Source organism: Emydura macquarii, unplaced genomic scaffold (genome assembly GCF_026122565.2).
Source record: "Emydura macquarii macquarii isolate MOO-44397 ecotype Brisbane River unplaced genomic scaffold, CSIRO-AGI_Emac_v2 contig_1146, whole genome shotgun sequence".
Classification (NCBI taxonomy): Eukaryota; Metazoa; Chordata; order Testudines; family Chelidae; genus Emydura; species Emydura macquarii.
This window is the reverse complement of record NW_027131283.1, coordinates 17,407,853-17,423,984: the sequence shown is the minus strand read 5'-3', so window position 1 is coordinate 17,423,984 and position 16,132 is coordinate 17,407,853. Positions and strand designations below refer to the sequence as shown.

The window sequence follows — 16,132 nt, the reverse complement described above, 5'->3', positions numbered from 1 at the left end:
CTTTTTTTAAACAGCTAACTCTATTGACCTAGAAAAGAACTCCACGCTAATCAAATAAGGTTATTCTTCGCCATCAGGTTCAAAGAGTCAAAATTCGATTACAAGAAATGCTGGCTCATTTACACATAAAAATTATATCCCTAACACTGCACAACCACAATAAGAGGCATCAGGCACTTTGAAAGCACCTTGTGAGAAAGCTGTCCAAATGTTCACTCTGCATACAGTACACCCTCACTATAACAAACCCTGGGGGAATCCAACCTCTTTGTTCGGTATGGGGGTGGGGGGGTTCATTATAGCGAGAGAGGTGGGGGACAGCTCCTCTGGGCCCCTGGGTCTCAGTGGCAGCTGACAGTGCTTCTCTAGCCCCGGATGCCGTGGCGGGGAGAGGGAGCCCTGCTCCAACCTGTGGCTGCAGCTGGGAGCCAGAGAATTTCTCTAGCCCCAGGTCCGAAGCGGGGAGAGGCAGAGCTTCTCTGGCCCTGGGCTGCAGTAGGAACTGACAGCTTTGTCCAGCCCAGGGGCTGTGGCAGGGAGAGGGAATGCTCCTCCAGCTCCCCTTGGGTCAGAGGAGTGCTCTGCCCCTCGTCGCAGCCCCGGGGCTGGAGGAGCTCCCTTGCCCCTCATTGGCCCCAGAGGAATGCTCTCTTCTCACCGTGGCCCAGGGCCAGAATACCACTATCAATTCCTGCCACCATCCCAGGCCTGAAGGAGATCTCTGCCCCACTCCCTCCCTCTGTGGCCCCAGTCTGGAAGAGCAGTGTGCCCCAGCCACGACCCGGCTGGAGGACCTCTCAGCCCCCCACCACAGTGGACAGGGCTGGAGATGGGATCTAGACACCACGTTCGCTATAGCCCAAAGTTTGCTTTCTAAGTTTTTACTCTCCCAAATTTCCTTCCTCCTCTCTTCTGAGCTCACCCAAGTTTCCCTATTAGGCTATGGGTAGGCTCTTCGATCTTATAGAAAGAAAGTAAGGTCTCTTTTCGCAAGAGAAGTGTTATTTAAAATAAATTCCATTTATATTTTGTTCTGAAAATAGGAATTACATACTCATTCACTGGACTATTAACAGTGTTCAAAACCTATGTCTGACATTAGTATTTCCTTTGAGATTGTGATCTTTAATTTGAATTCAAATCCCCTTTAATATAATATGAAGAACCTAGAAGACGGTGGCTAGCCCACAACCAGGGTGGCTTGGAGAAAATGTGACTCTGATTTGACCTGCTCATCATCTTGAGTTAAATTCAAAATCACTCTCTACTCAGCAGCATATTGGGACTCACTAGTACCCGTCTTGCTCTTTGCAATGGGATCCTCATTCCAAAGAAATTGAATAGTTACAATTTATTTTTTAGTCCTGGAATTTTTATTTTTACTTAATCAACTTCTACCTCTAGTCTACCACTTCCCTTTCTTCCATTGACATGATTGTGGATTCTGTTTACTTCGCTCTCTTCAACCCTTGACACTTTTTTGCCTCTCTGTCCCATTCCTCTGCCAGCCCCCAACCCTGGTTCATCCTCAATGTCGGCTTCCACCAGTCTTGCTCTCACACTCCTGAATGACTCTGGTGGAAATCCCACGATCTGGCTGACTTCCTCCAACACCAATTCATTCTCTCCTCCTCCTTCATTTCTACCATCCTTCTAGCTAAACAACTCTACCACTCCAATTGAACTGAATGCCGAGCCTGCAACCCCTGCCATCTTTTCAACACCTTTCACTCACACCTTAAAACCATCCCTCCTCCAGATACCACATTTGTCTCATCTACTCCCTTACTCCTTAACATCTCACTCTCCTCTGGCACTTTCCTCACACAACACAATCATGGCTTAGTCTCTCCCATCCTTAAAAAACCCACACTTGACCCCATTTGTCTCTCCAATTACCACTCTATCCCTGTTCTCCTTTTCATATCTAAGCTAATTGAACGCACTGTCTTCAGTTGGTTTCTGGAGTCCCTCTCTTCCAATTACGCCACATACCTTCTCCAATCCAGCTTCCACCCCTTGTATGCCACTGAAACTGCTCTTGCTATAGTCTCTAATGACCTCTCTCTAGCTAAACCTTGGAACTAGTACTCTTGACATGTCGACTGACTTTGACACTGTCACACATGTTCCTCTTCTTGAAATCCTGTCCTCTCGTGATTCTCCTCCTATCACTCTAATCGTTCCTTCAGTGTGGCCTTTGGGGGTCCTCCTCATCCTTCCATCAAACTTTCCGTGGGGGTTCCACAGTGCTCTATCCTTGGTCACCTTCTGTTCTCCTGTTACACCTTATCTCTGGATTATCACATCCACAAAACACAAATTCAGCTACCATCTGAATTCAGCTAGGCTGAAAACTCACAGGTCTACCTTTCTACTATACACCTGTCTTGTTCTGTCCAAACTAAAATCTTGGCCTCTCTCTCTGACATCTCCTTGTGGATGTCTAACCATCAGTTTAAGAACAATATGGCTAAAACAGAGATTTTAATATCCTTGCCTCCCCCCTAAGCTCTCCCTGGTATCTCATGTCTTAACAACTGTGGACAACACCACTATTCTACCTGTTACTTAAGCCTGTAACCTGGTCATCATCGTTGGTCTGTCCTCTCTCTAGACCTTCAAATCCAGGCTCTGTCTAAATCTTGCCAATTCTTTCGGCATAACGTTTCTAGTCTATCTTAAGTATTTAAGTACTTACATGATTCCCATCAACACTGTATCCAAGCACCTCACAATCTTTAATGCATTCATCCTCCCAACATCCTTGTGAGGTAGAAAAGTTCTATTATCCCCATTTTACATATGGGGAACTGAGGCACAGAGACTAAGAGTATGTCTGCATAGCAGCTGGGAAGTATGATTCCTAACTTGGGAAGACATACAAGCAGTCGCTCTGCTCCATGCACTGAAAATCACAGCATGGCTATGGTGGCCACCTGGGTATGTACCCAGAGGGGTGAGCATGATTGTATTCAGGCAACTGACCCATGCCACTATGCTATTTTTAAGCTAGTGCATGTATGTCCATCCAAGCTGGGAATCATACCTCCCAGCAGCTGTGTGACTTAAGTACTTACATATACTCTAAATTACTTGCACAAAGTCACAGAGGAGGGACTTGAACCTGGATTTCCCCTATGCTATGTTAGCATCTAACCATTGGGACATCCTTCCTCTCCACTTGTAACACAATTACATTTCATGTTGACTTAAATCAAATTGACAATATCATAGCTTGAAAGATCATGTAAACTAAAAAGGCTATACAGACTTCTAAGTAGTAGGTATTTACTGCAAGCAGCCTGGATTGGTAAGTATTGATTACAGTTTTCTAAAGCATGAACTAATTTTTAATGATGACAGTATAGTAGTTCTTGTAATGCATGCTTTCTTGTATTAATACAGGAAAAAATTAAAAAAAAATTGTAACCAATAAACAACATATAATGTATGAAAGCCATTAACAAGATTACTGTGGTATTTGCCAATATTTACATACACTCATTTTCTTATGGTTTTATTTATTTGATAGTTAAGTTACCAGCAATAATGTATTTACAGTATATGAAGAAATGCCTTTTCCCTACTCACTTATTTTACTGGAATAATATTACTGAATCATACTTAGTGGTACATGTTACACAATTTGTCTTTTCCAGGGTTTTTGCATAAGTAAAAACCAAATTGCCGAAGGTGATGCCTTCACATTAATCATATTCCCATAACTCAGGCACTTCATTCCACTAAAATCAATAGACTTGTGAGTGTGAAAGTGCAGCAGCAAAAGACAGGCATAATAAATAGTCCAAATCCTATATGGGCAAATAGATATGTAATTCTTTCACACTTATTTGCATGGCTTACCTTTTCTTTGCATATTTTCAAAGTTTTGATCCACAAATGGATTTTAATTTGTGTACTTTTGCAGGAACAGCTTTCTGGGAGTGAAAGCAGGTAATACCTAATCAGAGAGTAAAATACAGACTGATAGAATTTGTACATAGGGAGTCTGCACTCCACTGCTATGTGAAATGTAATTATTATTATTATTACTATTTGTGTTACCTATAGGCCCCCTCCCTCCACAGTGCTAGGTGCTGTACAAACACGAAGATTGTAAGAGACAGTCCTTGCTCTGAAAAGCTTACAGTTACTTACAAAACAGATAAGAAATACACAGAAAACATTATTTTCCTCCCTTTACAGATGGGGAACCAAGACGCAGAGAGATGAAGTGACTTCCACAAAGACATGCAAAAAGTCTGTTGTAGCAGATCTTGAGGCAGAATCTGTCCAGTGCCTTAACGACAAATTCTTCCTTCCTCTTTAAACAATGAGGGCCAAATTCAGATGTGTGCTAAGGCTCTGGTTTAGCAAAATGATTATGCATATGCTTAACTTTAAGCACATGATTGAAATTAATTTTAGTTTATTAATCCCTATTCATTTCAATGGGACTTAAGCATGTGATTAACGCTTTGCTGGACTGGAGCCTGTGTATGCAATTCCCAATTAATTCAAAAGTGGGAGTCCCAGCCTTCTCTAGGTCTGAATTTGACCCAATTTCTGAACAAGATATATTATATTTGTACATAGGTGTGAAGGTATAAGGGATATTGTTTGACTGAGATCAGAGTAAGCAGCTGGCTGGCTGGCTGATTAGCCCCACCCATTGCACCTGCAGTTTAACTGACTGATCCTCACAAAAGGAGGGGCAGGAAATAGAGAGGAGGAGCAGGCCGAAGAGACTGCTGGGAGGAACTGCTCCCAGGAAGAAAATATGGTCAGAAGGGAGACTGTGGAAAATCATATTATCGAAAAGCTCTGAGGCAAGAGGCACAAAGTTTGTGTTGAAGAACTTCCAGGGGGGTGAGGGACAGACTGGGAAATCTTCCTCTTGTTTGTTGAGGAGACTTGAAATAAAAGAAAAGAAACCACAACAACTGACCCTGCTGGAAACTACCTTTCCTAGGGTATGACTTCACTTACGGTGGCGAATTCGGCACCGCCAGATTGATTCTCTGGGATCGATTGAGCGGAGGTGGAGACCTGCTCGATCGATCCAGAAGTCAACTGAATAAATCTACCCCCTGAAAAAGAGTAATGCTGCGTCGATGGGAAGCATTTCCTGTCAGTGCAGCGTAGTGGGGACGCCATGCTATTTAGAATTTAGGAAGTCAAAGGGAGATATGCAAGCTACTTTACATGGCTTGTGTATCTCCCATCGACTACCGCCAAATTTCACGGTAAGGGTAGACCAGGTCCTAGACTCCATGAGAAGGCTCCAGGCAGAATTCCCCCAGCCAGGATGATGGCTCAGCAAGAGCAAGCTAGGGTCCAGCCAGAAAAGGGTGCTGTATAAAAGACCCCAAAACTCATATGGTAGATGAACTACTTATACATCTTTAAACTTCTATATTTCAAATTCTGATTGGACTTTGTTCCATATGTGTTCCTTGGAGACAATCAGAAACTCATGCTTTGCAGTTACCTAATTTACAGTAAAGAGAGGAGGCTAGGACAGCTCAGGGTGCTAATGAATGATGCAGTACACATATAACCTTTGATCTCCTGTGAAAATAAGTAAATTAAATTAGTGGTATTAGTTCAATTCAGAGTGGACAGCTGTCCACAGCCTAAGAATCACCATCCATGTGGTCACTCTTCTTAGTATTAGCAGAGAGGCTCAGGACTCAAAATGGATGAAGCCTGAATTAGTTTCATAATGTGATCTTTCCAAGTCAGGATTTGGTTTATGATGAAATCAGTCCTGACAGATATGAGACACTGGACGAGGGCAGATATATCAGCTCTAGAATGGTGAAGGCCCTGTTCCCTATAAGCTGAAGAAAAGGTTATCTCAGGTTAACTGAAGATACCTGAGGCCAGTTAAGGGCTGCCAGTGACCTTTAAAAAGCCTCTCTTCTGCTGAGAGCGTGAGAAAGAGAGAGATGAGGTACAAGCTGCAGCAGGGGTAGTGGCAAAAGGAAGAAAAGGCTTCCTCGGGCGGACAGCTGTCTCCTCTCCCTATAGGGAAAGAAACTAAGTTAACACCTGCTTGAAAGGACTGGCAACCAGGAGTCAACATAATGCCCCAGAGAGGGACAGGGAAAAGTATTTCTGTTTGTGTTGTGAGTTTGGGCTTTGGGGTTTTTTGTTTTGTTTTGCTTACGAGAAATTATTGGGCCTACAGGGAAACAGGGAGAAATAAAACCAGAATGAAAAGAAAAACTCTGCGGAGACAGACTGATTTATTCCAGATCCACTGCTGCTTGAGGGAAAAATGCTGAGGCCTACGAGAAGAAGAAGGTACCCAGCCACAGGCCATGCTGTTGTCCAAAGTGGAAAAGTAAGCACAGCCACTGCCCACACAGTGGGTGAAATCCTTACCCCATTGAAGTCAGTGAGGCTAAGATTTCACCCAATATCTCTTTTGTGGATAATATCCACAGCAATAACTTAATCCACAGACCAATAGTAAATCAGACGTCCTCACACTGCATTTCCACCAATGACCTCATCCTTTACCTGGGACAACTATCTCCGGAAATTAATTTGTAATTTAATTATATTCATCCCTGATAACCCAAGAGGTCTGAAAATGAAATGATGACTTTCATGTACAGGGCCAAAATCAATAGCCATTAAGTGAATGAGGATATTTTAAAGTATGAAGCACAGTGAGTGTCTAAGCTACTCCATCACCACAGCAGTTCAGTCTGGTCATACAGAGGAGCCAGAGAGACTGACTCAATCAACACTACATGTTGGCTGACCATGAAACCAACACAGATGCACAGACAAATAGGAGCCAAACCAAATAGTTGGTAAAGACCATTTGGTAAGTGGGATTTAGGTGAAAGCTCTACAAGAGAGTTCTCCAGTAAGTTGTTCATATTTGCAGAAGCAGACAGATAGTGGAATTGAGGAATAACAAAAGAAAGAGAAACAATGCAAAAATCGCTACCAAATACAGCACTTGAATTTCAGAGAAAAGCAATGGAACCACATAAAACGCAAATATTTCACAAGTAGATGGTATTTTGAAAATATCAGGTTGAATCTCTGTATTTTACTGTGTTTACTTAGTATTCTACTTTGTAGCTGGGACAGATTCTCAAGTGGCGTAAATTGGCATAATTGGTTGTGATGGGGTGGATAAACATCACATTGGAGAGTTAGGAGTGCAAAAACACAGTGGGTGGCTCCAGTTGGAGGAGGGACTTAAAAGGCATTCTTCAGCACAGCAGGGAGGTGGGTGAGAGAGACTGTCCTGCACTCACTGCTATAGAGGGACTATGCCAAGAAGACATTCCTAGGGGGAGGTTTGCTGCAGAGAGCTGAGGCTCCCTACCCTGCTGAGACCCACGGACCAAGTAGCCAAGGACAAACACCAACCATGACATACCCCAAGAAAAGGGGTCCAGGAGAGAGCAATAGCTGAATCTCAGGTAGTGGGCAGTGCTCAAGAGAGCCCCTGGGTCAGAACCCAGTGGAGTGGGAAGAGCTGGGTTCCTCTAACCCATAATCACCAGATGTAGCTGCCACCAGGGGCTGCAACTGCGAGGTGGGACTGCTGCCACAAACTGTAACCAGTAGGTGGGGAGGTTTCCCCCCCACTCATAAGTGGTGGAGAATGCGGGCATAACGGCCCACTGTCCTGCTGAAGGGCATAAAGCAGGCCAACAGAGAAGCAAGGAAGAAAAAATAAGAAGGGATGGCATGGAGATGGAAAACATGCAGAAGTGGGTAATGGAGAGCCAACAGCAACAGGTAACTCAGCTTCAGCAACAACAGAATCAATTATTACAACAGCTGAACTCACAACACCAGCAACAGAAATTTCATCCGGGAACTGTCTGCTCAATACCAAGAACAATATCACTTGCTCCAGCAGATGATGATGCTCCTACAACCATCAGGAACTGAGGCCAGGGTCCCCTGGGGAGGAGATCTTGATGCCAGGGATCCTGGTCAAGTTGACAAATATAGGCCTAGGGGATGGTCCCAAAACCTTCTTAGTGATGTTTGAAGAAGTGATCATTGTGGTTGCCAGATCACTGGACCACACACTTGGCCCCCTATCTGAGGGCTGGCCCTGCCAGCCTATAGGGTGCTGGATCCCAGGGATGTCTGAGACTACCAGACAGTCAAGGTAGCTATCTTGGACTGCTTCAATATCTCCTGCAAGACCGACCACCAACACTTCCAGTAGGAAAATGCCTGCCCCCCAGTAGTGGCTCAGCATCTCAAGGATTATTGCTGGCACTGGAAGGGCACACCGTGGTGCAGGTAGCAGACAAGATTGTCTGTGAGCAATTTATCCAGACCTTTGTGGTTGGGGGGATGGCAGTGGGTGTGGAGACATCAACCCAGCACACTGTTGGAGGCAGTAGGGCTCATGGAAAATTATCTGGCCCTGAAGGACCAATCCCCCAGACACTCAAGGGTGGAGGCCATTGCCAGATATCCAGGGCTGAGCACAGGCATAGGAGACTGCCAGCTGGGGCAGAATCTGAGTCCCTTTCAAGGCAGAGACTATGAGGCTGAATAAGAGCACCCCAGGACACAGGGAATGTGGAAGTGAATCCTCCAAACAGGACAATCAAACTGGGATGGGGGCAGACAGCAGCCACTTTGGCAAGCAGTTGCTTCAAGCATGGGCATCGTGGCCACTTTCAATTCAACTGTCACTTTATGTTTTGTATCTACAGGAAGGCCTGGAGAGCCACCCCTAGATCCTGCAAAGAGGGACTGGCAAAGATAAAGGTCCCTGTGAGGATCTATGGGACTGAGGTGACAGGCCTAATAGATTCTGGCTACAAGCAGACCCTTGATAAGGAAAAGCTGGTTGAGGCCCTGCAATGGTGCACACTACTCCCCACTAGGGCGCCTTCTTGTGGCTGAATCTGGGCATTAGATCCACTCAGATCTGATGCCCCCTTCTACTGCATGCCCTGCCATCTCTCTCTCTCTCTCTCTCCCTGCAACTCAGAGTACCCTGTCTTCATGGCTTGGTCCTCTGGCCATGTCACTATTGTCTTTCCCTTCTGGAGTATCAAAGTCCTTCCACACCAATGGTCTCAGATACTCTTCTCATGCACTGCCCTTTCCCAGTGGCTAGTAGGGGAACCCAGGCCCACTCTCTAACCCTGTAGCTGGCAATTGTTGTCTGCTTTCCCTCAGACCCATTTCTCCTTCCCTGGACTCCTTCCTAAAGCTTCTAGTTCCCCCCAACTCTGAGTGTACCAGTTCAAACTCCCTCTTCCCAGGGAGTAACTGAAGACTACTTCCCCTGCAGCACCTCCCTGCTGCCATCTTCCTGGCTTTAAAAACCTGGCCTAGCTCCTTTCCTATCTGGACTTCATCAACAAATTAGGCCTTAGTGCTCCCTGACTTTCCTCCAGGTTCAGCCTAAAAGTTAATTGGCCTAATTTATCCCTTCGGGCCTTTGTGGGGTTGATACCCCATCACAGGCCCATGGGCCATTGTCTGACACGATATTCCTACAGTGTGTACACAGGGAAGTGTGCCCATTCCCCAGGAAGGAAATACAGCTGACCATGGGTAACACACAGAGAGTCAGTGTGTGGGGGGCAGGTGCTCTTGCCTACTCCTTGGTTTTGGGACAAGACTGGAAGTACTTTGGTGATGTCTGGTGCAGGTGCAGGAGAGAGACTAGGCCTGGGGGGTGTGATCATGACCCTGAGATTGGGGAAGAAGCGTACCTGCAGAACTCGCTGACACAGGAGGGAAAGAAGATCCAAGGGAAGGGGCCTCACTACAAACAGAGGAGCCCATGAAAGCTCAGCAAGACCTGCAAACTCAAAGTCTGTGGGTATGAAATGCCTGTCCCAGAACTAGGATTTCATCAGGGAACAGAAGATCCCACCTTGAGCTGGGCATATGAAGAGCTGGCCATTTTCAATGGGGAGGTAACTGACCCCACAGAGGGCAAGACAACAGCCATGCTTCAAGCTCAGATGGGAACGCCTCTATTGGTCAAAGTCCAGGCCCAACTCCTGGTACCCCGGCCTTTTCAGAGGGAGTTGCTTTGTTTTGCATACTCAGTACACTTGTGCTGGTCAGGTGGGGAGGGAGAAAACAACAGAAAGCATTACCAACTGGTTCTGTTGGCTGGACATCCACAAAGGGGTGAGAAATTACTGTATGTCCTGCCTGGAGTGCCAGCTGAAATGGCCCAAGAACATGCCAAGGGCCTCCCAGATACTGATGCCATTAATAGGCACCCTCTTTGAGAGAATCGGTATGGACTTGATAAGGCCTGTAGAGAAGAGTGTGAATGGACACCAGCATATACTCATTGTAGATCACCCAATGTGGTACCCCAAGGCTATTCTGCTTTACACAACCAATGCAGTGGCCATGGTAACGGAACTCATGAAGATCTTTGTGAGGATGGGGACCACAAGGAAATAACAGACCAGGGGGTGAACTTCATGTCATGACTGATGAAGAACTTGTGTGAGCTGCTGAAAATCAAATCTCTGAGAACTTCAGTCTACCATCCCCAGACAGATGGGCTAGGTTAACACTTCAATGGGACCCTGTAAAGGGTGCTAATAAAGTTTGTGACTGAAGACTCCCACCACTGGGATCACCTGTTACCACCCCTACTACTTGCAGTGCACAAGGTTCCACAGATGTTAATGGGGTTCTCGCCCTTCAACTTGTTGTATGAGAGGTAACCCTGGGGGATCCTAGACCTAGTCTGGGAAACCTGAGAGAAGTAAGAGCCCAGAGGCACTGGGGTAATACAGTATGTTCTGCAGCTACAAGAGAAGATGAAGACAGGAGGGTGCTTTGCAAAGGAAAATCTTTTAAGGGCCCAAGAGTATCAAAAGCAAACTTATGACAAGTGTGCTCATCTATGTGAATTCCGGCGCCAGAGTGCTGCCGCTACTGCCCAGCTCAGAGTCAAAGTTAATGGCTAGATGGCAAGAGCCCTTTGAAATGGTACACTGGGTGGGAGCAGTGGATTACAAGGTTTGGCATCATGGGAAGAAAAGAGAGACCCAGATTTATCACATAGACTTTCTAAAGGCACAGTGGGACTACAAGAGTTTGTTCACAACATCCTTCCCCTCTGATCCAGAACAGGACCCTCAGGCTCCATTATCCCAGGACTCAAACATGGTTCCCCTGAGGGAAGGGCTCTGGCCATTCCAACAGGCTCAGATGTTGCAGGTGATCTGATCTTTCCCGATTGTGTTCTCAGCACAACCTGGATGAACCTGGCTAATTTGTCACCATATCACCACAGAGCCTGGGCGGAAGGTCCTGTAAAGCCACTGTCCCCTACCCAGGAAGATGAGAGACACTGTACATTGGCAGCTACAGGCAGTGTTGGATTGCAGGGTTGAAGAGGAATCCCACAGCGAGTGGCAGAGCCCATTCTCCTGGTGCCCAAGACAGAAGGAACTACTTGGTTTTGTATCCACATTTAACACATACCCCATACCCTGACTAATCAAGTTGTTCCAGTGATTGGGGGCCATGAAATACACCTCGACCCTAGATTTGACCAAAGGCTCCTGACAGATCCTTCTAAAGGGGGCAGGGTCTCAAGTGAAAGCAGCCTTTGCAACACCTTTTCGCCTGTACCAGTTCAAGACCATGCTCTTTTGTCTTCATGGGGCTATAGCAACCTTCCAAAGGTTGATGGACACAGTCCTGTGATAGTCATTTACAATGGTGATTGGGAGAAACACCTTGAGCATAGAGCAGATGTCTTATGGGCCCTTGAGAATCCCAGCCACATGGCGAACCGGGTTTCCTGAAGTGACATATCTGGGGTATACCATCAGATACAGCAAACATAATTGGGAAGATCCAGGCCAGGGGACAAACTGCCATTGACAAAGACCCAAGTTAGCTGATTTCTGGGTCTGGCTGTTAGATGGTTCATACCCAACTTTGCCACAATAGCCACATCTCTCATGGACCTGGGGCCCAAGAAAGACACCTGGTCTGAAACCTGCAAGAAAGCCTTCAGGACCTTGACAGACTTCCTGAGCACTGAACCAGTCCCTTCACACAAGAGTTCATACTCCACAGTGATGTTTCAGATGTAGGCTGGGTTGGTACTGTCCCAGGACTTTGAGGAGAAAGAACATCGGATACTCTACATCAGCCAAAAGCTATTTCTTTGGGAGAAGGTGTACTCAGCTATAGAAAAAGAGGCCTTGGCAGTGAAATGGGCTGTAGGAGCATTACAGTATTACCCACTGGGAAATCCTTTCCTCTTGATAACAGATCACATGCTCCTCTGCTGGTTCAGTTCCATGAAGGGCACAAACTCCTGGATTATGAGGTGGTATTTGGCCTTACAGCCTTATGCTTTCCAGGTAGGCCACAGGCCAGGGAACAAATACCAGAATGCAGACTTCTTTTCCCAGGAGGTGGGGACTGTAAGTCTTGGACTCAGGCACCCCAGCACCAGACTTATGAGTGAGAGAGAGAGATGGGGTGGATAAACCCCACACTGGAAAGTGATGAGTGCAGGAACTACTCTGGGCCTGGGAGGCCCCTTACCCCTCAACTGGCCTGCTGGGCATGACTTAAAAGGGAGTTCTTCATTACAGCAGGGAGGCGGGCACAGAGAGGCTGACCTGCATTTGCTGCTGCAGAGGGACTATACCAGGAAGGCATTCTCAGGTGGTCTGCTTCACTGAGATGAGGATCCCTATCCTGCTGAGACCCAGGGACCAGGTCACCAAGGACAATCACTGGCCATGATCTGCCCCAGAGGGAGGGGTACAGTGGTTGGAAAAAGCAAAGATGGGAGCATTAGCGTGCTAAAGAGGGCAATGGGTTGGAACCTGGTGGAGGGGTAGGGCCCGGGTTCCCCAACCCCATATGCACCAGGTGGGGCTGCCACCATGGACCACAACTGTCAGGTGCGGAGGCTCACCCCCACTCACACTTGTAAATGGAGTTTGACTGAGTAAGTAGTGAGTAAAAGCTGAGTAACACACCAAAATACCTCATGAAATGGCTCATTGAGATTAGTAAGTGAACACTCTACTCCAATAAAACATTGATGCTTTGTGAGACATCATAAAGCTCAGGTTCCAAGTTAGCAGTTTCAGCTGCGCTATTAATTGGGAATGTGTGGGATGACTTTAAAGAAATTTCTCCCCCACATCTTTTCCCAAAGCTTGGGGCTTCGTACTAAACAGAAAAAAGCATATCCTTCGTTGTGCTAAGTATAGCTGCATACTGCAGGTGGTGCCTGAAAAATGTTTATTTTGCAGCACTGCAAGCTGCAGAACTAAAAAGGAAATAGATTTCTTGTCTTTTCTTTTCACATGACTTGGGGGAAAGGGTGAGATGATGAACAGCACAGAAAGGAAGTGATAAAACTTAGGCCAAGCTTGGCTTGAAGAGAACCAAATCAGAAACATAAGTGACAACTGAGGCTCAGCTCCTGATTTCTTTTATTTTCAATGAAGAACTGAAGAAAAGCTCAAGCACAATGTGTATGGCATTGAGATCTTTGGTACTGCACAGTTTCAGAGAGGCAAGCCAAGCATAGCAAGTTCACATGAAACCTCCACAATATCTGGGTGAAATCACTGCATTCCTTTCAAGAGCAACATCTGTCAATATGAAATCAGTCAACAGATGAGCAAAAAAACAAAAAACAAAAAAAACCCCCCACAGCTATCAGGCAAATATAAATGGGCAAAAAATGACTCTCTTAGGCATTTCAAACACCAGGGGAGATAAGCACCCAATAAAAAAAATCAGGATTGTCTTTGTTCTATGACGGCGTATCCTTGCATATGGTATCTCTCTGATAACTATTCCTAATTTGGAGGTTTTTACAAGACTACTTGCTTTCAGTAGCTCAGAATTTTGCAAACAACATTCATCAGAATATTTCTGTGGTTTCTTCAAAGTTATCAGCTGTGTGTTAGGAAACAGGGCTTGCGGTTTATTCATACTGAATGAAATGCTATCTTCTGCTGAAGCCACCACAAGTTCTGGGCATCTCTTATGTCCCCCGTGCTATTCTTAAATCTTATTTTTAAGGTATGTTGGATATAAGTGGTGCCCAGGCCTTGGTCTAGTCCTCTGCACAGGGGTGAATCTCTTGGCTTTTGAGAGTGTAGGTCAACACTCTTTAGTATTCTCAAGGTATTTTAGAGACAAAAAGGAAAAATAACCTATAAAAGAACACTCTTCAGAATTTATAATTGCAGCTGACTTGCACAATATTTGTAATAACACATATAAATTCCATAATCTGGCACTATGCCACCAGAACACTTTGTCCAACACAATTTAGGAAGTTCTCAGGAGAGATCTCTTCCCCTGGGATCCTAAAGCGCTGTGGAGTTCTTGTAGTGCATCAGTATAGTATACAACAGTTCCTTCTAAACCCCTCAATTTACAATGTGTAAAAGAATGGAGCCAAGAGCTCTCACTTCTACCAATGCATAATGTATCTTAAGTACTCTTTTCACTAAGTCATACACACACGCACAGCACAACCTTCTTTAGCTGCACATTTTGCAAGCCTAGTAAAAAGTCCTAGAAAATGCACTGAATATGCTCAGTATATCACTTTCAAAGACTCATAAAAGTAAGTTCCAATCAGAATGATTTTCTTACTGCTTTTTGAGATTTTTTATCTGCAAGGAAACCCCTTCGAAAGCAAGCAGTTATGCTACTGTCCCTGAAAAAGTGAAAATGAATATTAACTTGGTACCGTGGCCAGGAACAAAGGGGGAAAAACATATTTAAAGCAAGTAACAAATTTGTAGGTTTCAATTTTTACACTTAGCAAGCTTTACAGTTTAAAGTCCAAGATCCACTTAACTGCCCATAAAAGAGAATTGAAAGGCAAGATTAACTTTTTTCCACTAACCAGATATAAATGTGGGCAGAGACTTGGAGATTCGTTTGTTGAAAACAGAAGAAAATTCAGCTTTTCTAACTTTGTGTTGCATGTTATCCAGTAGTTCTATTACTGAAACCATTCAGAACACTCATTATTTAGAAGAAAACATTTAAATTTTGTGTTATACAACACACTTTGATGGTTCGGAAAGCTGACCCAAATTTTTGCTTTGTGAATTGGTACCTATAATAACTATAGCTATGGTAACATAAGCAGTAATAAAAGACCTAACCATGGTTGGCTAAACTATGCTGGGATTTCAACACAGAATCTGATAGCTTGTCATTCTGTGGCATGAAAAGCAAGGCCTTATCTAGAAATACACCTGTGTTCAGACAACCTTAAAAGATCTGATGTACTATACACCATGTTTTTCTGAATGGGAACAGACCCTACAGTGAACTATATTTTTTCTTTGTTCTTTTGCTCATCATTCATTAGCAGCCACAAAATTGAGTTAGAAAAAAATCCTTAATATAAACTTTGGAGATGAGCCTGAGCTTCAAAATTTGAACACTATCCTGTGACTACATATTTATGCAAATGCACCTGTCTTTATTATTACTTTGTTCCCCCACCTCAAGCCTATTTATCTCTTTATCTACTAATTGCATCTTGTCATAATCTAAAACTGTGACCTCTCTTGAGCAGCGACTGTCTTTGTTTTACCCATCTGTACAGTGCTAAACTCAATGGGGACTCCATCATAGTCTCTGAACACTGCTGCAATAGAAACAATAATTATTATTAGAGGCAGAGGTGGTAGCAGCATCTATAGTTAAAGTTGCTGAACACTTTACATTACAAGCCCATTTTTAGTTGCTTATAAATGTCACACTTTAAAGATGAAAATCTGGTCCTATTGAAGACATGGGTATTTTGCTTATTGACGTCAATGGAGTGAGAATTTCACACCCTTCATGTTTTGGCTGAATTTTTCCATGCTTGCTCTCTATCTCAAGCTTATACATTTTTTCAAAGTTTCAGCAAGAACAGCTCAGCCATTTTGGAGAATGAGGTTACAAAAATATAGGTGGATACACAAAAAAATTTCTGAGTGGTTAGATGGGCCATAAGTATGGTTCTACCAAATTCACAGTCAAGTTTGGTCAATTTCACCGTCAAAGGATTTAAAAAATAATCAGTTTCATGGTTTCAGATGTTTACATCTGAAATTTCACAGTGTTGTAATCATGGGGG

At 44.6% G+C, this 16,132-nt stretch overlaps 1 protein-coding gene across 2 annotated transcripts in view; it reads right to left on the bottom strand.

Moving 5' to 3' along the window:
* Positions 1-16,132, bottom strand: part of NKAIN2 (sodium/potassium transporting ATPase interacting 2) — a 693,641-nt gene that overhangs the window by 88,548 nt on the left and 588,961 nt on the right. The window lies entirely within an intron of this gene.